Genomic DNA, 23,271 nt, shown 5'->3' on the forward strand with positions numbered 1-23,271 from the left:
AAATAAATCTTAAAAAAAAAGATTTCATCTTAAATGTCACTTTTCCCCAAACTATTTGTATTTTCTTTTTTGTTGTTTTTTATTTATTATGTTCAGTTAACCAACATATAGTACCATCATTAATTTTTGATGTAGTGTTCAATGATTCATTAGTTGCATATAACACCCAGTGCACATCATAACACGTGCCCTCCTTAATACCCATCACCCTGTTACCCCCTCCCCCAATCTCCCTCTCCTCTGAAATCCTCAGTTTGTTTCCCGGGTCCATAGTCTTTCATGGTTCTTCTCCCTCTCTGATTTCTCCCCCTTCAGATTTCCCTCCCTTTCCCTATGGTCCTCCATGCTATTCCTTATGTTCCACATATGAGTGAAGCCATATGCTAATTGTCTTTCTCTGCTTGACTTACTTCACTTAGCATAATGCCTTCAAGTTCCATCCATGTTGATGCAAATGTTGGGTAATCATCCTTTCTGATGGCTGAGTAATACTCCATTGTGCATATGGACCACATCTTCTTTACCTATTCATCTGTTGAAGTGCATCTTGGCTCCTTCCGCAGTTTGGCAATCGTGGACATTGCTGCTACAAACTTGGGGAGCATATTTTCACCCAACATTTGGTCTGTCTGTTCTACAAATTCTCTGAACTGTTTTTTTTTTTAATAAATATTTTATTTATTTATTTGAGAGAGAGTGAGAGCATACATAGAGGGAGAGGGAGAAAGAGAAGCAGACTCCCTGCCGAGCAGGGAGCCCGACACAGGGCTTGATTCCAGGACCCTGAGATCATGACCTGAGCCAAAGGCAGACAGTCAACTGACTGAGCCACCCAGGTGCCCCTCTGAACTGTTTTTTATGCCCTGGTCTTGCTTCCTCAATCATTTTGCTGATTCGTTATACTAACAACAGACTATATTTTATGTAGTCGTTTCAGGTTGTTTAACGAGGTGCCAGTTCTTAGGCATACGATTCAAAGCCCCTGCATCCCTTTAATTAGTTCCCACAGAAGGCCTGTCTTTCACCATGTACCCCCAGCATGCTTTGTGTCCCACCCACACATCACATGCCATCTCCCCTCTGGGTGATTCCAGGTACACCTGCCCCTTTGGAATGGAAGGCCTCCCAAATGACTCCTACTTACGTAGCTCTCTGTCTATGCATACCCTCTGTCTAAGAGTATCTGTTTGGTTCCACATCATAAAATAGTTATATTCTACACACCCATTATTCTAAGTAATTTTGGAAATAATTAACAACGGCTCTGATAGAAGTCTAATTATCGTAAGATTTAGAAAATGGTGAATCTATAGGCCATTTTCCAAGGATCCATGAGGAAGTATCTAGTTAAAGTAGTTTCTAATTGGAAGCAAATATAGCTGAAAGGCTCACTGTAGGATACCTGGAATGGGGGCAGGGGATCTTAAGCACATCTTCATTATGGGATCATTTGCATTATTCCATAATTAGCCCTGTGCTTTTACCTTAATGAAAACAGGTGATGTGAATAATGGTGTTAATGATCCCTTTCCCCAAAACAGATTTAAATCTAGTCCCATAAATCTAGTCCCACAAGAACTGAGTGATAAAATCAGAAAAATATCAAAACAGAAGTATAAAAGATAACAAAAGTCATAAAATCATGACTCTAATACATATTATATATATATATATATATATATATATATATATATATATATATATATACACACACACATGCATAATATATGACATATAAGGATTTTAATTCTATATTGAGGAAACCAGGCAAGTTTACCAGCAGAGTCAAAGGATAAGTCAGAGAAATACATGTACCTCTATGCAGATGTATGCTTATATATCCACATATAGATATGAATAGATATAGATACAGAGACACAGGCCGATTCACTGAAAATCACATCACCCACACAGAGGAGCCACACAGAGTCCCCACTGCCAGCCTCTCCCTCGGGACAGTTTTACGTCTCTTGAATAACTGAGAAACGTATCTTTACTGTGGAGGTAAACAATGCTGTATTCTGAAAGCATCCCTCCTTCTCTCTCTTTTTGTTTCATATCTCTATACGTCTATACTACATCATCTATATCTATATACAGAGAGAAGAGGATATGTATTTTTCTGTAGACTCAAAACTGACTTTTTTGGGATATAGGAGAAGGTTGAGGGATACTCCTGGATGGGAGGGTGAATAGAATCTCCAAAGAACAGATTAATTTATAAGTCCATAGCAAGAATTATATTGCATTGCCTTCGGTTATTTACACAAAATTATAAAATAGCTCAAAGGTGATGAAAGGCAACCTGAAAACGTATGCCCTAAGCAATGAATAATATCCCATTGGAGACATCTAGTGATCTTTTTGGCTTATAACAAACTTCCTTATAGAAATAAGAAAGTTACAATTTAATAAACACATTTCAGAGATCAAAGAATTTTCCAGCTCCAACTGAACTACATTAAAAGATGTTCCTGCTAATTGCTTAACAACTCACTGATTGTATTGTAACTAGCTTCAGCTTCCCCAAATTTGAACAAAGGCTGTTCAGGAAAGAGTGCTAGAAAATTGTGTTCCCTCCTTATAGAAGTCACAGCAAATTGGGCATGACAATATTTTAAATACAACTGAGTAAATATGTGTCAGTAAATGCATGGAGTTACCATGCCTCAGAAAGAAGATGGAAACATAAACATATTGTTTACCTTATTTTTGTTTTAAGAAGTGGGAACACATGCTCATCGTCCTCAATGAAAAACCTCCAAGGCTTACCTGCTCTTGTCACTCATAAAGCTTGGAACTGTGATTTGCAGCCCTGAAGGGAACGTTCCCTGGAGAGGCTTTCCACTCCCTGGGGGGCCTACCTCACGATGAAAGTCTCTACAAGAGTTCACCAGCAAGAATGTTGCAACAGCACTCTCCTCCTGTTAGATTATTTGTAGTGGAATGAGCAAAGATTGACAATTACGGTGCAACATAACATTTCATTAAAACCAGAAATAGACAAAAAACAAAAAAATCCATTATCATTGTTGATATTCCTGACAACACTTTTAAGATATTAAAGCAATGCAAGCAACAAGGGTAAGAAATTTGTCCAACCTCATTAATGAGCCAAATATTTAAATTGAAATGTGATGCCATTGTTTGTCTATCAAGTTAGCAGTTTCTTGTTTGTTTATATGTATGTATTTTAGATCATTTAAATGAAAATATATAGTATTTCTTTGAGTAATTTTTCAGATACAGTTAGGGAATTATAAAGAATTCTGGTCCACTCCTATGAATTCTTTTCCTCTTTTTGTCTCTTCATTTCGGTTAAAGGAATATCTAAGAAGGCTACAATCAGTGCTATAAAATATTAATACATGAGGATATCCACTGCGAAATCATGCATAGCAGTTATAAAATAGAAACACTAGCATGTCCAAATATATTTCACTGGATGAAAAAGCCAATAAAAAGTCACATGTTAAAAAGAATACGAAGGCGGTGCCTGGGTGGCTTGATTAAGAGTCTGCCTTCGGCTCAGGTCATGATCCCAGGAACCTGGGATCAAGTCTTGCATTGAGCTCCTTGCTCAGCAAGGAGCCTGCTTCACCATCTGCCTGCCGCTCCCCCTGCTTGTTCTCTCTCCCTCTCTCTCTCTGATGAATGAATAAAATCTTTAAAAAAAAAAAAAAGAATATTAAAACTATGGAAATGTTCATAAGATAGTGTTAAGAAGAAAAAAAAAATCAGCTTCACTCTAGGATTCCAAAAATGCGTTATTGAAGAGAAGTTGAGGACTATCATCCCTGAATCCCAGTCCTCACATGGACTAAAGATCGGACCGTCCAGGAGAGCTGAGCTGCACGGTTTCCGAGGTCTCCAGTGGTTTGTAGGCCAGGTCTGGGAGGACACCTGCTTCCCATATGCTGACCAAGGAGGTTGCTGATGTCTTCTGGACCTGCTGCCCTGCAGAGCTTCCTGTGGTTATACAAATCTCCAAGTCCCTTTTATTACAGCCTTTGTTTTCTGGTAAACATAGAGTGGCTTCTATGTTGAAACTCTGATGATATCAGGATAACAAAGATAATCTTAATTAAATGTGGGCATTCAAGAAAAATTCACCTTCCACATTTATTATAAATAACTCTGATGAGTTTCAGGGCATGATTAGAATTTTATGGGAATCGTTCTTCAGCATTTTCCGAATTGAATCCAGAATTTCTTTTCATTCAAACATTCTGCCCATTTTAGTTCCAACAACCTCTGAATTGTTTAAAGATAGTCTGTTTCGGGTGATTTTGCACATTAAAATAAATTCTTTATCCTTTATATTTTATCCCCCGGATTTTCCTCAGGATAGAGAAATATGTGAAGGACGGAGGCACAATTTCCCCTTATGACAGCAGGAAAGAGATACCTGCTAGGCTTTCTATGGGCATTGATTAACAATCTTGGTGAATGGCTGTGTTGATCATGTGGGGAAAATCCACTTTCTTCCATTGTTGGGGATGGCTTATTGAAAACTTCTTGCTGGTGATTTGGTCATATCTTTATATTATAAAGACACGTGTCCTTTACCTTACCAATTCTACTACTTCCAGAAATTTAGCCTACACTTATACAGTATGGGCAAAATATCATACGAACACAAATATCCCATCCATCATTTTTTTTAAAGAGATGTATAAGAAACAAACTACAAGTAGTTAAAAGAAAACAAAAAAGTAGCTATGGGAGATACACAAGTAACATACAATTCTGATTGCCTCTAGGCAGGGGTATTAGGAGGTGGGGTGCAGAATCAGGAGGGAGAATTTTATTTTTATTATTATTTTTTTAATTCCAGTATAGTTAACACACAGTGTTATATTAGTTTCGGGTGTATAATGTAGTGACTCAACAATTCTGTACATTACTCAGTGCTCATCAAGGTAAGTGCACTCCTTAATCCCCATCACCTAGTTCACCCATCCTCCCCAACCCACTTCCCCTTGTTAACCCTAAATTTGTTCTCTATCATTAAGAGTCTGTGCCTTGGTTTGTCTTTACTTCTATATTTTTCCTTCACTCATTTGTTTTGCCCTTCTTAAATTTCACATACGAGTGAAATCATATGGTATCTCATTGTCTGACTTATTCTTTTTCCTTTGGCTTATTTTGCTTAGCATTATACTCTCTAACTTAATCCATGCCATTGCAAATGGCAAGATTTCATTCCTTTCTATGGATGGATAATATTTCATTGTGTACATATATATATATACCACATCTTCTTTAACCATTCCTCAGTCGGATGGACACTTGGGCTGCTTCCACAGTTTGTTGTAAATAATACTGCTATAAATATAGAGGTGCACACATCCCTGTGTATTAGAGTTTTTGTATTTCTTGCATAAATACCCAGTGGTACCCGGTAATTATTGGGTCATAGTGTAGTTCTATTTTTAACTTTTCTAGGAACCTCCATACTGTTTTCCAGAGTGGCTGCACCAGTTTGCATTCCCACCCACAGTACATGAGTGTTCCTTTTTCTCCACATCCTCACCAACACCTGTTGTTTCTTGTTTCTGATTTTAGCCCTTTCGATATGTGTGAGGTGGTATCTCACTCTAGTTTTAATTTGCATTTCCCTCATGATGAGTAATGTTGAGCATCTTTTCACATGTCTGTTGACCACCTGGATGTCTTCTTTGGAAAATGTCTGTTCAGGTCTTCTGCCCATTTTTTAAATTGGACTATTTGTTTTTTGGGTGTTAAGTTCTCTGAGTTCTTTATATATATTGGCTACTAACCCTTTATTGGGTATGTCATTTGCAAATATCTTCTCCCATTCGGTAGGTTGTCTTTTAGTTTTGTTAATTGTTTCCTTTGTTGTGAAGAAGATTTTATTTTGATGAAGTCCCAATATTCTATTTTACTTTTGTTTCCCTTGCCTCAGAAGATATACCTAGAAAAATGTTGCTACAGTTAAGGTCAAATAAATTAATTCCTATGATCTCTTCTAGAATATTTATGGTTTCAGGTATCACATTTAGGTCTTTAATTCATTATGAGTTTATTTTTGTGTATGGTATAAGAAAGTGGTCCAGTCTGATTCTTTTGCATGGAGCTGTCCAGTTTTCCCAACACCGTTTGTTGACGTGACTGTTTTTTCCATTGTATATACTTTCTTGCTTTGTCAAAGACTAATTGACCATATAATTATGGAGCTATTTCTGGGTTTTCTATCCTGTTCTATTGATCTGTGTGTCTATTTTTGTGCCAGTACCATACTATTTTGATTACTACAGCTTTGTAGTATCACTTGAAGTCTGGGACTGTGATACCACCAGTTTTATTTTTCTTTTTCAGGATTGCTTTGGCTATTCAGTGGCCTTTTGAGTTTCCATGAAAATTTTAGGACTGATTGTTCTAGTTCTGTGAAAAATGCTGTTGGTATTTTGACAGTGATTGCATTAAATGTATAAATTGCTTTGAGGATTATAGGCATTTTAACAGTATTTGTTCTTCCAAACCATGAGCATAAAATGTCTTTCCACTTTCATGTGTTATCTTCAATTTCTTTCATCATTCCTTTATAGTTTTCAGAGTGAAGGTTTTTTTTACCTCTTTGGTTCTGTTTTATTCTTAGGTATTTTATTATTTTTGATGTAATTATACATGGGATTGTTTTATTAGTTTCTCTTTGTGCTGTTTCATTATTGGTGTATAAAAATGCAACAGATTTATGTACACTGATTTTGTATCCTACAAGTTTACTATATTCATTTATCAGTTCTAGTAGTTTTTTGGTGGGGTCTTTTGGGTTTTTTATACATATTATCATGTCATCTGCAAGTAGTGACAGTTTTACTTCTTCTTTACTAGGTTGGATGTGTTTTATTTCTTTTTGTTGTCTGATTGCTGTGGCTAACACTTCCAGTACTATGTTTAATAAAAGTAATGAGAAGGGACATCCTTGTCTTGGTCCTGACCTTAAGAGGAAAGATATCAATTTTTCCCTATGAGTATGATGTTATCTATAGGTTTTCTCATATATTGCCTTTATTATGTTAAAGTACGTTCGTTCTAACCCTACCTTGTTAAGTTTTTTTTTTTAATCGTGATTGGATGTTGTACTTTGTCAAATGCTTTTTCCTGCATCTATTGAAATGCGTATGTTTTTTATCCTTTCTTTTATTGATGTGATGTATCACATTGATTTATGAATATTGAGCCACCCTTGCATCCCAGTGATGAATGATTGGTGATCATGGTGAATGATTTTTTTTTTAATGTATTGTTGAATTCTGTTTGCTAGTATTTTGTTGAGGACTCTTGCATTTGTGTTCATCAGAGATATTGGCCTGTAATTATCTTTCTTTTGTGGTGTCGATATCTGGTTTTGGTATTAGGGTGATAGCAGCTTCATAGAGTGAATTTGGAAGTTTTCTTTCTTATATATTTTTTTTTTTTAAAGATTTTATTTATTTATGTGACAGAGAGACAGCCAGCGAGAGAGGGAACACAGCAGGGGGAGTGGGAGAGGAAGTAGCAGGCTCCCAGGAGGAGCCCGATGTGGGACTCGATCCCGGCACGCCGGGATCACGCCCTGAGCCGAAGGCAGACGCTTTAACGACTGCGCCACCCAGGCGCCCCTCTTTCTTATATTTTTTATAATAGTTTGAGAAGAATAGATATTAACACATCTTTAAATGTTTAGTAGAATTTACCTGTGAATCTGTCTGGTCCTGGACTTTTGTTTGTTGGGGGTTTTTTGATTACAGATTCAATTTCATTGCTGGTTATTGGTCTGTTCCTGCTTCAGTTTTGGAAGATTATATGCCTCTCAAAAAATATTCTCTTCTAATCCTTTGTCTTTCTATGATGTTGGTTGTTATTTCTCCTCTTTCATTTTTGCTTTTGTTTATTTGGGCCCTTTCTCTTTCTCTCTCTCTCTTTCTTTCTCTCTTTATTTATTTGTTTGTTTATTGATTGATTGATGAGTGTAGCTAGAAGTTTATCAGTTTTGGGGCTTCTGGGTGGCTTAGTCAGTTAAGTGCCTGCCTTCAACTCAGTTCATAATCTCAGTCCTGTAGTTGAGCCCCATGTCAGGCTCCACGCTCAGTGGGGAGTCTGCTTCTCCCTAGGCCCCCCCCACCACAACTTGTGTTCTCTGTCTCTTTCTCTTCCAAATAAATAAATAAAATCTTTAAAATAAAGTTTATCAATTTTGTTCATTTTTTGGAAGAACCAGCTCCTGATTTCATTGATTTGATCTATTGTTTTGTTTTGTTAGTTTCTATATCTCTTATTTCTGCTTTAATCTTTATTGTTTCCCTCCTTCTGCTGGTTTTCTGTTTGTTGGTTCTTTTTCTAGCGACTTTACATGTAAAATGAGGTAGTTTGTTTGAGATTTTTCTTGTTTTTTGAGGTAGGGCTGAATTGCTATAAACTTCCTTCTTAGAACCACTTTTGCAGCATTCCAAATATTTTAGACCATTGTGTTTTCCATTTCATTTGTGTCCATGTAATTTTTTATTTCTTCTTTGCTCTCTTGGTTGATCTAGTCATTGTTTAGTAGCATGTTACTTAACATCCATGCATTGGTGGTCTTCCCAGATTTTTTTCTTGTGGTTGATTTCTATTTTCATAGCATTATGGTCAGAAAAGATGTATAGTATGACTTCAATCTTTTTTAATATATTGAGACTGGTTTTGTGGGCTAATATGTGATCCATTTTGGAGAACGTTCTGTGTGTATCAGAAAAGAATTTATATTCTGCTGTTCTAGGATGGAATGCTCTGAATGCATCTGTTAAATCCATCTATTCCAGATGCCATTTAAAGCCACTGTTTCTTTGCTGATTTTCTGTTTGGATGATCTGTTCATTGATGTAAGTGTGGTGTTAAAGTCCACTACTATACTGTATTACTATTGATTAGTTCCTTAATATTTCATATTAACAATTTTATGTATTTGGGTGTTCCCATATTGGGTACATAACTATTTACAATTATTATGTATTCTTGTTGGATTGTCCCTTTTATTATTATATAATGTCCTTTTTTGTCTCTTGTTACAGTCTTTGTTTTAAAGTCTAGTTTGTCCTATATAAATATTGCTACACTGACTTTCTTTTGACATCTATTTGCATGATAAATGTTTCCATTCCCTCACATTCAATCTGTAGGTGACTTCAGGTTTGAAATGAGTCTCTTGCAGGCAGCATATAGGTCTTTTTTTTTTATCCACCGTCACCCTATGTCTTTTGATTGGAGTATTTAGTCCATTTAGTCATGGACTAAATGTATTTACTGCAATTTTGTTACTCATTTTGTGGTTGTTCTGTTCTCTCTGATCCTTTCTCTGCTTGTTCTCTTTCATGGTTTGTTGTCTTTCTTTGTGGTGTATTTGGATTCCTTTCTGTTTATACTTTGAGTATCTATTATTGGCTTTGATTTGTGGTTGCCATTAGTTTTGTATAATGTCTTGTGCATTTAGCAGTCTATATGAAGTTGATGGTCACCTAAGTTTGAACCCATTCTTTACTCCTCTCCCCCATCATATTTAAGACTATAGTGTCATATTTTACATTCTTTTATTTTATGAACCCCTTTAATATCTTTTACATAAGTACTTATTTTTACTGCTTTTGTGCTTCTTACCTTTCATACTCTCGTTTATGGTCTTCCCTTTCCACTCAAAGAATACCCTTTAACATTGCTTGTAGGGCTGGTTTAGTGGTCATAAACTCCGTTAGTTTTTGTTTGTCTGAGAAACTCTTTATCTCTCTTTGTATTCTGAATGCTAGCCTTTTTGGATAGAGTATTCTTAGCTGCAGATTTTTCCCTTTCAGCACTTTGCATATATCCTGCCACTCTCTTCTGGCCTGCAGTATTTCTGATGCTAAAGCCTCTGACAGCCATATGGGGTTTCTCTTGTATGTACTGTCTTCTTTTGATTTGCTGCTTTATTGTTTTTTTTCCTTATCACTACTTTATGCCATTTTAATTACTATATGTCTTGGTGTGGACACTTGGATTGATTTTTGGGAGTGCCTCTGTGCCTACTGGATCTGGATATCTGTTTCCTTCTCCAGATGAGGGAAGTTTTCAGCTATTATCTCTTCAAATAAATTATCTGGTTCCTTTTCTGTCTCTTCTTCTTCTGGGATCCTTATAATAGGAATGCTATTATACTTGATGTAGTCGGTGAGCTCCCTAAGACTTTTCTCAATTTGCATAATTTTTTTCTCTCATTTGCTCAGCTTGATTACTTTCCACTACTCTATCTTCAAGGTCATTAAGTTCTTCTGCTTCCTCTAGCCTGCTATTTACTCCATCACATGTATTTTTGAATTTCACTTATTGAGTTCTTCATCTCTGATTGGTTCTTTTATGTTTTCTATCTCTTTGTTGAGAGTTTCATCGATGTCCTCCACTCTTTTTTCAAGTCCAGTGAGTATCTTTATGATCATTAGTTTAAATTCTCTAACAGGCATATTACTTATATCTGTTTCCTTTAGGGCTTTTGCTGTGATTTTGTCCTGTTCTTTTATTTGAGTCATATTTCTCTGTCTCCTCATTTTGTCTAACTCTCTGTGTCTGTTTCTATGTGTTAGGAAAGTCAGCTATATCTCCTGCTCTTAAAGGTAATTGCCATATGAAGAAAAGGCTCTGTAGTGAACTTCAGTACAGTATACCCTGTTCCCCAGAACCTGGCATTCAGGGAATGATTCCTGTGTGTATTGTATGTGCCCTATTGTGTTCTGGCCACTTTTTCCTTCAGTCCTGTTGTCTACAGTGGCTCTCTTTACCTGTTTTGGGGAGTGTGTGGTCCCCAGCTTGGACAGTGTTTGAACAAAGCATGCACCAGACTGTTTGCTTAATGAAACCCTGAGTCACTGCTGCTGGAACCAGGCTGGCCTACACAGATTTGCAAATTGCATACAGACAGGGCATGCACTTTTAACAAGGTGTGCCTCAGGCTTCTGCAGCACCGACCATGGCCGGGAGCCAGGCCCTGCAAAACACAGGGGTCAGGAGACATGGTGTTGGTGGGATTTGAGTCAGTTTTCTGGAGGTGGGAACTTACAGCACTAGGACTAAGGCAAGCGTGACTGGAAAGAGCAGATCCCCCAGCGTGTGGGGGAGGCAGGGCAGGCAGTGTTAACAAGTTAGTTAGGTAGTCAGTGTTAGTGATGTTCTGGTTCCCACAGTTGTCCAGTTGTTTCTGTTGGGGGATGGATCTGACAGCTCCTTTGTTCCTGGAGGGTTCTCTCTGAGATCCCTGTCTGTCTGAGACAGGCTCTGAGATGACTAAATCGCTCTCCCTTCCATGTGCCCCAGGTGTTTTTCAAAAAACTACTGGTTCTAGGCCATATCTGTTCAGGTTGTTTGTCATGCTATCTCTTTAAGGGTGGGACTCAGTTACCCTGCAGGCTCTCCCAGAGATTTTTAAAATTCAAGGCTTTAAGTCCTGCTGGTGGTAAGAATTCACAAAATTAGGCATCTTTCACTTTCAAAGCCAAATGTTATGGGGTTCATCTTCCCAGTGTGAGTTCCCTGGTGTGATCATACGTTTCTCACTCCTCACCATGATCCCAGCTCCTCTTGTCCATGGTCCTTTTAGGTCTTAAATCACGTCTCTGCCTTTCCCACTTCACTCTATGTGGCCTCTTCTCTTTCTTTTGGTTGTGGAGTTCGTTCTGCCAGTCTTCAGGTCACTTTCTGGTTTAGTCATGCTGCCATGTTATCTAGTTGTATCTATAGTACAAGGTGAGTTTTGGGTCCTCTTACTATCTTTCTAGCCTCTCCTTGGGAGGGGGACTTTTAGTTAAGGCCTTTCTATCTTTTTAATTTTGAATTGCAAAAATCTATTTCCCTGTTGAAAAGAAATTAACTGAAAAATTAAAAACTTATAAAATTAAAAATAAAATTTCTCCCCAGTGTTCTCCCCATAGAAGGGTCTTGTGGTCACAAGAAGGAGAAGGAGAAGGAGAAGGAGAAGGAGAAGGAGAAGGAGAAGAAGAAGGAGGAGGAGGAGGAGGAGGAGAAGAAGGAGAAGAAGAAGAAAGAGGAGGAGGAGGAGGAGCAGGGAGGAGAGTGATTCCTGACTACCATGTTCTAGTGTCATCTGTTTCTTAAATAATCTTTTAGGCTGAAAGACACCGGAATGTCCTCCTTGGCCAACTGTCTTCTATGAAGCTGGCTGGTTCGGGATCAGGAGCAGCATTTAAACAAGAGGCAATGTGAAATGAATGGGTGGGACTGTGTTGCAATAGCAAGCAGATTACCCACAGCGTTACCAACTCTGTCCTCTAGGTACCCTTCCAAGTTATTAATATGTGAAGAGGGTAGGGAAAGAAACTCAGGAAGGTCCCCATATCAAAAGTCTAGCTTTATTATTATTATTATCTTGTATAAATTTATAACTGGAATATTAAAAGCTAAACATTAACTCTTCCTATTTGAATTCATACATCAATAACCATAAACTTTCCTGAAAGAAATGGATGTCTCTGGGCAAACAAAGGAAAATCAATGTGGAAAAGCAAAACATAATAGCTCATTTGTCCATTTCGGACTGTACTATCTCTTTTTTTACTCAACAGCTTTGTAAAGATACAATTTGAATACCATAAAATTCACTCATTTTATGTGCATAAATCAATTATTTTGAATAAATTCATAAAAATCAACTTTAGGATATTCCCAACAGCTCAAAAAATCCATGCTGCCCATTGGCAGCCACTTCCTATTGCTGCCTCTTCCCCCAGGCAACTGCTAATCTACTTCTGTCTCTATAATTTTGACTTTTTTGACATCATTTTATATAAATAGATAATCTAATAGATGGTCTTTGTCCTCTGCCTTCTTTCACTTGGCACAATGTTTGTGAGGTTCATTCATGTTTTGCATTTATTTGTTTATTTGTTTTTATTTCTGAATAGGATTCCATTGTTATGGATACACCACATTGTGTTTATCCATTCACCAGTGGGTGGACATTTGGATTATTTCCAATAATCCATGAGCTGGAATAGTAGGTACTGCCCTTAGTCTTCTAATTCTTGCTGAACTAGGTCTTTTGGCCATTATATAACCATTCATGTGCAAGTCATTGTGTAAATCTGTGTTTCATCTATTTTTAATAAAAGTTTAAGGGTCAAATTTGCTAGGTCATTTAGTAATTTTAAATTTAACTGTCCAAAAACTGTGAAAATGTTTTTCAAGATGGCTTTGCCAGATTGCATCTCCAGTGGCAATGTATGAGGGTTCCAGATTCTCTACCTTCTTGCCAACACTTGCTATTGTCTGTTTTATCATTTATATTCATTTTATAGGGAGTGTGAAATGGTATCTCATTGTGATTTGAATTTTCATTTCCTAATGATGGATGGTGTGTAATTTATTTTGCTCCATGTTTTGAGAGAGTTATATGTATCTGAAGGTATATTAAAAAAAACTGGAGAATATAGCAGTGGTTTTCTGTGGATAGTAAAAGCACAAGTGATTTATTTATTTTAATTCTTTTTTTTCTATTTTAAAATTAAAAAAATTATATAATAAAAAGAGGTTGTAATAACAATCTAGTATAGCTTTCTTTTCACCAGATTATAGAATTTCCTGTTAAAAGCTAGTATTTTTCAAGATGAAATTCTAGAATCAGCTATCATTCTCTATTGACAGTTGATACGCTCAGTTGTACCCTTTCAGGACATCCATTAATAATGGCCTTAGATTTTTTGCCAAGTCTTAATTTCTCAATTGACTTTGATTCTATATACTTCAAGTATTTATGGGTCAGGCTCTATGCACTAGTTCTGGCACTGATCCCAGGTATTTGATTCTTTCCCAAAGTCTATATACAAAATTATTGCCAAGATTGGTAGTTGTAATAATGATCTTTTATAGACTTCTGATTTTATATGGAGTTAAACAAGGGTAACTTATGACCCTTTGTTTTGAACCAGTTTGTAGGAGAATTGGATTCTTCTCTCTACCCAATTTACCCCAATCTTTCAGTGTATTTCTCTTACTAAAGAGTAATTTGGAAGCTAGTGTAGGAATATAAAACAACAGGAAAGTATAGTCAAGGAAAGATTGGGGGAAGTTAGAATCAGAAAACTGTTCTAGTTAGAGAAGAAACATAAACATACTTTTATTATACTCCTTCTTACATTTAAATTCTTATAAGACACAAACACAAAATGAGAGGTGAAAATTTTGGTTGAATTTATCAAGGAAGTATTGATAATAAAACTAGAAGAGTTGTGGGCTTTTTTCATCTTTTTATTGAGGGGGCAAATTTTAACTACTGTATATTTTTTCTATATGTATTAAAGGTCTTTTGAGGCATCTGTGATGCTTTCAGAAACAAGTGTGGTCCTGGGTACCTGGGACATAAACATTCACATTATAGTTCACATCTGACTATGGTCCAGGAGAAAATAGTGAGAACCTTAAATTCACACCACCAGGTCAAGAGTGGAAGTAGGGGTTTACATAGAGCATTTTTCAGAACATCATTGTCCATTTTGGTATAATTTCTCATGTCTTATGGCTTTTGGGCCCTGGTTCTACAGACAGGCACAAGAGAGAACACTCCCACAGTGCAGTTACCAACAGAGACTGAGTTTGGTCTCAAAATGGCGTTAAACCTCTTGCAAATGACTGTTAGAACACTCAGTCTCACTCACAAAACTGTTTGAATTTTGAGTTTTTAAAGATGAATTTTAAAGGGTCTTATAGCTGCTGGTAAAGAAAAATCCAACCTAGTTTTTCCATGTGCTTAATTATGACTCATTAGTTGCCCAACACAAAACTTCTTATTAGTTAAAAAACAAAGGATGTTGTGAAGTCTTTAGCTCAACCGGTGTGTGTTTATGTGTCCCTGTTTTATCTCTTTTAGATATAAATAACTAGTTCTTTCTTTTTGTATGCTCTGTGTCTCTACAATATTAGTGACCTGTGGATTTCTTTTGCCTTTAATCATCTACTTCTTCTTGGCTTATGCCTTAAAAGAAAAATCTATATGCCACCTCTGACTAGAGTTTGTTTTAGGAATCCAGGCAATTCTTTTTAAATCATAGTAAGTATGCTCTTACAGGCTTAGCTGGCATGAAGAGGCATTAAGATGGCTGTCAGACCAGTCTCTTCAAGATCCCTGCAGGCCAGGCACAGAGACATAACATAATCAAAGGGAGAATGGCAACTGCTCAGGAATACAAAGGATAGCACAGTTCTATGGATCCATTCCTCCTCTTTTCTTGTTCTGCCTTCAGGCAAACTGGCCTGCCCTGAACCACCTTATGTGCCTAAATAAAAAGGTAAGTTTATCACTTGAAATTGCTCGTTACTTGATGACATAATACAGCTGTCAAATAAAGATACTGTTGCAGGAGCTGTCCTTTTTCTTCTATCACAGCAACATAAGGACAGGAGTGATAGCGATGTGTGTTTGTTGATAACTATGTAAATACAGACAAATCTCAATAGCTACATGTATCTCTGACTATATGGGCATTGACTACTGGGTGCAGGCACTTACATACTATTTGAATTTCATCTTTAGAACACTATGATTTGAGTGATATTAGGCCTGTTTTTTGGATTGGTAATAGGAGACATAATCAAGTTCAGATCTCTTTGCTTAATCATGATATATCAACGAATGGTCTCTGGGATGCATCTATACCTTTGATTTTTCTCTCGATCTCTTTTTTTCTCACTACACACTCTCACACGCACACACACACAAGACACAACTCACGTATCATTCTGCACTTGGATATACAGTATTATCCAGAGAATCTCTTCATGTATGCCTCATAAGAACATCTATCTTGCCCACCCGAAATCAAAGTATCAGGATTCCTACTTATTCTTCCCACTTGCGGTTGAGTGAGCCCATCCCATCAGAAATCAGATCCATATCCTCCATAATATGTACAGAGCACAAAACTTATGCTTTCTTAAGAGTGTGCATATAATATATCAACCAAATCAAGACACTTTTGATTGAAAGGGAACACGTATTGGTCAGGCCTAAGCAAGGTCACCTGAGACTCTCCCCAGCAAACCCTCGTGTATTGAACTATCCCAGCTCAGATCTGCAGATTTGTTTGTAACATCAACACTGCTCCCCCCCACCCTCATAGCTATTTAAACTTTACATGGTCCCAAATTAGGCCTTTGTCTGTTTTCACCCTTTTCCTCTCCACATCATTTTTCCCCAGTTAACTTCTACTTATTCTAAAAGTTTCAGGATTTTTTCCCCCTATATTATCTACAGCTAAAACTTCAAGTTTTTTATACATTGACGTAGAAATTTGTGCTTGCCTTTATAATAAAATTTGTCAAACTGCCTTGAATTCTCTTTCTTCTAGCTATCTTCCCACAGATCTGTCATTTCCTTTGTGCCTTAGTGGCCATCATGTCCCTAGTGCTTAGCAAAATACTCAGATCAATATGGACTCTCAGTAAATAGTTTAGGAACACTAAACAAATGTGGTATTGACTGCAAGCAGGATGATACAATTGTCCAGATACTTAAATTCCTTCTACAACCTAAATTTTAGTTTTCTGCTGGACTTAATACAGTCCTGTCCCAGGGCGGCTTTCGTTCCCCCACCACCCCCATCAATGGTAATGCCTTGCTCTCTTACGCTGGTATCCCTCACATTTAATAGCACCCTTTATCCTGCTTTCACACTGAAGCAGAATGAAAGATGCATGATAAAAACACAAAAATGTGATTATAATTTTCTAAACCACACTTCAACTAAAAATTGCAAACCCTGAAAGTCTTTTTGTAATATCTTCCTTCTCCAAGATATCTTGAACTCACTGTAGCTTTTGGAAATGTTGTTTTACCTAGAGACATTTTTCAAAACTGCCAAAGGCATGAGAAATATGAAAATACTGAGACTATCTCAGGTTGCAGGCATCTAAGGAGAGATTATGACTTAATGCAATTAGGTACATCAGATTGGATCCTGAAAGAGAAAAGACACTGATGGAAACACTGACGAAATCCAAAGAAAGTCAGTAGCTAAGTTGAAGATATTATACCAACGTTACTCTCTCAATTTTGATAAACATCCCATAGTTCTGAAAGATACTAACATTAGAGGGTGCTGAGTTAAGGGTAAGTAGAACTTCTTCTCTAAATCTCAAATTATTTCAGAATAAAATTTTAAAAATGTGGGCTACCATTTTTGCTTCAGAATTATGGACTCCCACCACAGGCCAAATTACAGGGCTGGACACTGGACAAGCTGCACTGAACTAAGACAGGCAGAGTGGAAGCCCTCCTAGTGACTGAAGTCAGAAGACAGTGTGAATGAGCACTGGTGAGGCAGAGTTAGAGTAACAAGAGATCCATCACCAAGAGGCAAAGCAAGGGACACTCACGCCCTACCAGGAGAATATTTGTGAGAATATGGACCTACAATCTCAACAACAAGTATCAGACCTGCGATAAGAAGTAGAATTTGAAAGCAGACCATTTGAAGCCATTTCTCATGTAAGATTTGCCTTTATCAATGTCCTTCTGGGGAGGAATTAAGTCACAGTTCTGGAGGAGAAATGCACCACCAGAAAAGGGCAGCGTTTTGCCTTTCCCTGCAGAACGTTCTTTCCTTATTCCTTTTCTGTACTTTTTATAAGTTGATCATCTGATATATGTCCCTATTTCAAGGACACTTAACATTGATCCTGTGTGGATTTGGAGATGACAAAATGCAAAGAAAAAGGAACTTTACTGCTGAGCTCTCTGGGACCGATATGTTAGGCTAGACCTCTGTCCACATTTACTCACATTTGTCAATTACTGGTAGTGCAGAACTGTTGAGAATAAATGGATAAAGAAAGACAGAAACTCAAGGAAAGCAAGACGATATTCTATAAAAAGACCGTTGAGTTAAATTAAATTGTACCTTCAAAAATAATATGTTCCAATCATTTTGCTATATTACCTTAAATATCCCTCTTTTGAAAGTTTAATAAAAATATTTAATTGAGTATAGCATAAGATGGTAAGCCTGTGATGTGAGCTATTATCATAATTATTATTTTCCAAAATCAGGAAATGTTGAGGGTGATAATTGCTTAAGTGATTTTTATTACTTTTGCTATTCAATATAATAATTTCACAATCTCTTAGAAAAATGTCATAGACTTAACTAAAAACATCATATTTTAAGTACATGTGAAAGAAGTCATTCTTGATATGAACTGTTTTTACATTTTTCTAAAGTATAATAATGTTTTGGGTTTTTTTAGAACTTTTGTTTTTCCAGAGAATGATAAAGCTGGGATTTAAAAGTTCTGCCAAAAAAAGAAAAAAAAAAAGAAAGAAAGAAAGATAGGCACCTTCCTGGAATGTAAAATACTACCACAGAAATGTGCCTATTTAGGACATAAGTAATATTGAGGTTTGCTCTATGGTCACCAGTGGAATGATTGAGTATGACAATAAATATATGCAGGATACCATCATCTTATCATTTGAATTAGAATAATTAAAAACATGACAATTAAGCCAATTCTGAATTAACACCATTATGAAAATTGAGATTTTTTTTGCTGGGTTTGTTGATTTCAATATAATTTTCTCTTAAACATTAAATGTTTGAGGAATATTTGGTCTTAGCAAACATGTAAAATCCAAAGAAAATTCAAAATAAATTTTTAGATTTGGATGTTAAATTTTCTTTATGAAATATTTTTATCCATTTTTTGTCCAAAACTATAAATAATCACTGGAGCCTTATTTTGCCTATACTGACTTTTTTTTTACTTTTATTTTTTTTCTTATCACAGCATACCTTATCTCTCTGTAAATATTCTTCCTTAATGAGCTAATTTAAATCTGTAGCTTGGACTATCCATTTACAACCTGATGAGCTGAAATTTGTTATTACTCTAATGTGTTAATGGACTTACAGTCTATATTTATATCTTGAATGCATGTATGTGTATGTATGCTTATAATACATATTGCTATATATAATAAGCATGTACATACCTGTATCAAGAACACTCTGTGTATACATGTATTTCAAAAACATGCTATCTGTATGCACAGATGTATATGCATATAAATATCAGAGTTTATTTATACATATATATATAAGAATATAGGTACACGACTAGCACTCAATTCTCCTTTGCTATATGCTCTTTTTATATATTTCTCCAGTACACTAATACTTTGGTCAATATAATTACACTTTTACCATAAATTCATTTGAATGTGTTACCAGATCAGTCGACAACAAATTTACACTTATATACTTCATCTACTCATTTCATAAAATGTTAAAGTATAAGTGCAGAAAGAGAGCTGTTGGCTTTTTGAATCTAATAATTTGGAAAGACTTGAGTTGTCCAAAACAGCTCTTCTAAAGTAAGTATGAGTGAGTTATCTGTGAAACACCGGGGGAAATCTGCAAGTAACGTGTGCTCATACCGTCACTCATACTGTTTGCAAATACCTAAGTTCTGGCTTCACCCTACAGAAACCACAATAGAAAATAATGATGTTGTCGTGTGGGTACGGTTGATGCAGAACTATCAGCAGACTCTTGTGCAAAGACAAACCTGGAGTTCTCATTAAAAAATTGACAAATATATAGGCATAGAGATTAGAAATTTAGACAACAGAGGTGCCTTGTGGCTCAGTCGGTGAGGTGTCTGCCCTCGGCTGGGGTCATGATCCTTCCTTTCCATCTTCCCCTGCTTGTGTGCTCGCTCTTTCTGTTTCTCTTGCTCATTCTCTCAAATAAATAAATAACATCTTAAAAAAAAAAGTTTAAACAGTATGTTATTTTCGTGATTCCTCTACACACAATTTTACATATATACACACACACACAAACATACACACACGACACACAAACATACACAGACACTCATATACATACACATATGTGCATAACATGTATGCATATGTACACATACAAGTGCATATATTATAATGTATATGTATACATATACACACACATTCCAAGCTGCATTGTTTTAAGTAATGCTTTATGAAATTTTAGATAGTCTGCAGTAAAATAATACTGTACCTCTTCTCATTTGAAAGGAAACGCCTTAATCTTTGACACCATAGCAGACAGGGACTGGGGGAGTGGAGTTGAGGCGTAAAAGAATTAGGTGTTTAACTCGAGACAGGTCTCCCGACTCCACCTTTTCCTTCTGTTCATTTCTTTGGCACTTTTCTTTGCCTGGACCATCATAGATTGATGCTAAAAGTACCATGTGGACTTGGGAAAAAACCAGAGGACCTGGGAATAAATAGTGGGGAGAAAACAAGTCCTTGGGGTTCACATGTAGGTTATTGAATCAAGTTCTTTCAAATTGCAAACTTCCTATTGGCTTTGACCATTTCTGTTCCATGTTATACATTTTTTGTGCCAATGCCTACGTTATAAAGTGCCTATCCTTTTTGTTTTTCTTCTTTTTCTCTTGTTTACTTTTTTAAAAAGATTTTATTTATTTGACAGAGATTGAGACAGTGAGCACAGCAGGGGGAACTGCAGAGGGAGAGGGAGAAGCAGACTCCCCTCAGGGGGGTGCCCAACGTGGGGCTCGATCCCAGGACTCTGGGATCATGACCTGAGCCGAAGGCAGATGCTTAACCAACGGAGCCGCCCAGGTGGCCCTTTTCTTGTTTACTTATTTGTTTTTGTGACTAGATCTCAAAGCTATGCTATTACCTATTTCATGGCTCATATCTTTACAGCATATTTCATAATTTATTAAAATTAAATGAAATGCCAAAATAAAAGAATAATTACCAAGTTACACATAATGAGAATTTATAGACTATCAGTCTCATTAATTTACTAAATTAACATGAGATTATTTTTCCTACAATCTTGCCAATGATGGATACCTTTTTTTTTTTTTTGGCTATGATGGGTATAAATACCATGCATGGATAGGTAGCTACAGGTATAGATACGGATATAGATATATAAATTTCTCTGAATAATTAGGACACATTGAATATTATGTATATATTTATTAACAATTTGATTTCTTATATGAGCTGTCTAGTTACATTTTTATTAATTCCACTTTCTTCTTTCTTCCTTTCTTTCTTCTTTCTTTCTTTCTTTCTTTCTTTCTTTCTTTCTTTCTTTCTTTCTTTCTTTCTTTCTCTCTGTCTCTCGATATTTAGTGATTCCTTGTATTTGTGGAATAACGGAACCCTGCTATGTGGGTTATCGATGTAGCCTCCAACCCTGTCACTTGCCTTTGAAATATTTGTTCTATTACAGGTTAGGTCTTTAAAATATTAGCTATTACAAACTTTCTGTTTTGGTTTTGGGTTTTTATCCTTCTTAAGAATGCCAAAGGAGGAGATTGGTAGAAGGCTTTTAACATTATGCGTAAAGCTTAAATTTTCAAAATTCATTATGTGTGTAATTAAACTTTAATTCATTTATTCTTGGGAAAAAAATATATCCTTCGAATTTTCAACTATTTTGTAGTTTTGATGTTTACATTTATGTTTTACATGAGAAATAGAGAGCTGTGTTCTATTTCCCAACTGGAAAGCTGATAATTGCAATTCACTGTTTCTAGTAGTTCATTATTTTCACACAGATTTTAAATGTTAGCATTATCATATATTAAATGTTTACCCATCTGCTTTAGCAATCTCTGCTCTGCCCCAGGGACTCCTTGTCTTTCCATGTCCCATACTGCTGGGCCTCCGTGATGCGAGGGCAGAAGCCTCACTTTGCTTCGGCTGGTCATCCGTTGCTGTAGGTCCCTGTGAGGCTGGTTCACAGGAATAGAGTCTCTGTGCTCTTGGTAACTCTGTTTATACATTCCAGACTAATAGTCCATCCTGTAACTTGACTGATAGACCACATTGCCCTGAGGCACTGCTGTGAAAACCCCATCAGGAATCTCTTCCCAAGCCCCCAAGGTCCCAGCTCCTTCCCATCCTGTGTGCCCAAGCCTTGCAAGCCTCTGGAAACTCATGATGAGATGTTAGAAAATCCCCACACAGCTGAGATCTCTTCACCTTCCTTCCCCCGTTGATCGTGCATGCGCTGCCCCTCAGCTGGAAGCAAAGCCGCTCTTCCCCCCACGTTTCCAGATGCTTGTGGGGTGCACCAGCAAACGGGGCACTCCTGCTCATGTGTGCTCCTCCCACACTATGATTTCTCTTTGCTCTTTTAAAAATCCCCACTACTTTGAAACTCGTAACATCAGGAACCATGTGCTACCTTCCTTGCCCTCATGAAAATTTGAATTCCTTCCTCATGATCTTCCCCCTTAGCCTTGTTCTGGTCACTATTCGTAGCCCCTTTACCCTCCATCCACCAAGTTTCTTGACCTCCTCTAGGACACTGATTGATTTCTGTTCCCCTCACCTCATTCTCAAACCCCTGACACCTGTCATTAAGAGTCCAATAGTTTTCCTGGAGTTCTCATTACCTAGGTCCCTCTCTCATCAAATTCTCTAACAAGTTTGATTCTAAAATCCACATTAAAATTACTACTTTAGAAACACCCTGTCAGGGCTTGCTGTATATGACAACTTGACTGGGTGACAGGCTCCCCAGATGTTGGGTTAAACTTTATTTCTGGGTGTGTCTGTGAAGATCCTTCTGGATGCACTTAACATTTGAATTGTTAGACTGCATAAAGGAGTTGGCCCTCCCCAATGTGGAGGAGCCTGAACCAATCCCTTGGAATCCTGGGATAGAACAGAAAGTCTGAGGAAGAACGACTTCTCTCCCTGTCTGACTGTCCCCCACCCCAGGGACATTTGTCTTCTCCTGACTTCAAACTTGGACTGGAACTTAACACTCATCTCTCCTCGGTCTGCAGCTTGGGACTTCTCAGGCCTCATAATCACATGAGCCAATTCTTTTTTTTTTTTTTTCCTTAAAGATTTATTTATTTATTTTAGAGTCTGAGACAGAGAGAGCATGAGTGGGAGGGGTGGGGGAGAGGGAGAGAGCATCTCAAGCAGACTCTGAGCTGAGCGTAGAGCCCTATGGGGGGCTCAAATCTCACGACCCTGAGATCATGACCTGAGAGGAAAGCAAGAGGCAGATGCTTAACCTACTGAGCCACCCAGGCTCCCCGGGCCAACTCTTTATAATCAATCAACCTCTCTCTCTCTCTCTCTGTGTCTACACAGGTGAGTACAAATGCCCCCCCCCCCGCCCACGCACACTCTCTCATATTGGTTCTGATTCTCAGGAGAACCCTGTCTAATACACACCTTAACTCCTTTGCTTCCTCTGTCTTTATTAA

The sequence above is a fragment of the Ursus arctos genome, unplaced genomic scaffold (genome assembly GCF_023065955.2).
Source record: "Ursus arctos isolate Adak ecotype North America unplaced genomic scaffold, UrsArc2.0 scaffold_3, whole genome shotgun sequence".
Lineage (NCBI taxonomy): Eukaryota > Metazoa > Chordata > Mammalia > Carnivora > Ursidae > Ursus > Ursus arctos.